Here is an 837-nt window from a genome sequence, read left to right as displayed (position 1 = left end):
AAATAAAATTTAGGAGCAAAACAACAATATATTTTTTTTTTTAAATGGAATATGGCCTCTGCAGTCTGAGAGACCTGGCCTTTTTTTTTTTTTTTCACTTTTTCATGGTAGCAAGCAAACAGAATTTATTTCAGAGAGAAAGTACAAAACTCTCAGCATAGACACTGAGAGGAGGTGAAGTGCCCCAGACTGGGGCTTTGCAGTGCAACTTTAGATAAGTTACTTAACCTCTCTGAGCCTCAATTTTAAAAAAATTCCCTGTTTTATTCATACTTTTTTAACTTTATTTTTTAATTGGAAAAAAATCGCTTTACAATGTTGTGATGGTTTCTGCCATAAAAACATGAAATGCTTCACCAATTTGCATGTCATCTTTGAGCAGGGGCCATGCTAATCTTCTTTGTATCATTCCAATTTAAGTATATGTGCTGCCAAAGTGAGCACTGAGCCTCAATTTCTTCATCTATGAAATGGGAATGATACCTCCCTTGCAGGACTGTTGTGAGGATCACATGCCAGGTATATATTAAGTACTCAATACACGTTCACGTTCTCCTCCATTAAACACCATCTTATTTTTCACTTTGCTCACCAGGAGCACATGCTTGGGCCTGAAACAGCCTAAGTTCAATGCCTGATCCCACAATTTTAGCAACTCAGTGATTTGGGACAAGTTGTTAACAATCTCGGAAGCACTGTTTTCTCATCTGGAAAATGGAGTTAATAACAACAGTGCCCAGCTCCAGGAAGCGTTCATGAACTAGTCACATCCATCAGAATCACATTAAATCACCATGGAGATAGCAGGGATGCTGAGAGAGTGCTGATGCTGAGTGT

At 38.4% G+C, this 837-nt stretch overlaps 1 non-coding gene across 1 annotated transcript; it reads right to left on the bottom strand.

The window, feature by feature from the left end:
- Positions 1-337: 337 nt before the first annotated feature.
- LOC112578984 lies at positions 338-444 on the bottom strand. Its single transcript, XR_006546738.2, has one exon. It is a non-coding gene; the product is annotated as a U6 spliceosomal RNA (small nuclear RNA).
- Between the last annotated feature and the right edge of the window lie 393 nt (positions 445-837).

This window comes from Bubalus bubalis, chromosome 14 (genome assembly GCF_019923935.1).
Source record: "Bubalus bubalis isolate 160015118507 breed Murrah chromosome 14, NDDB_SH_1, whole genome shotgun sequence".
Taxonomy (NCBI): Eukaryota; Metazoa; Chordata; class Mammalia; order Artiodactyla; family Bovidae; genus Bubalus; species Bubalus bubalis.
Note: the sequence above shows the minus strand (reverse complement) of the source record. Positions and strands in the feature narration are given on the sequence as shown.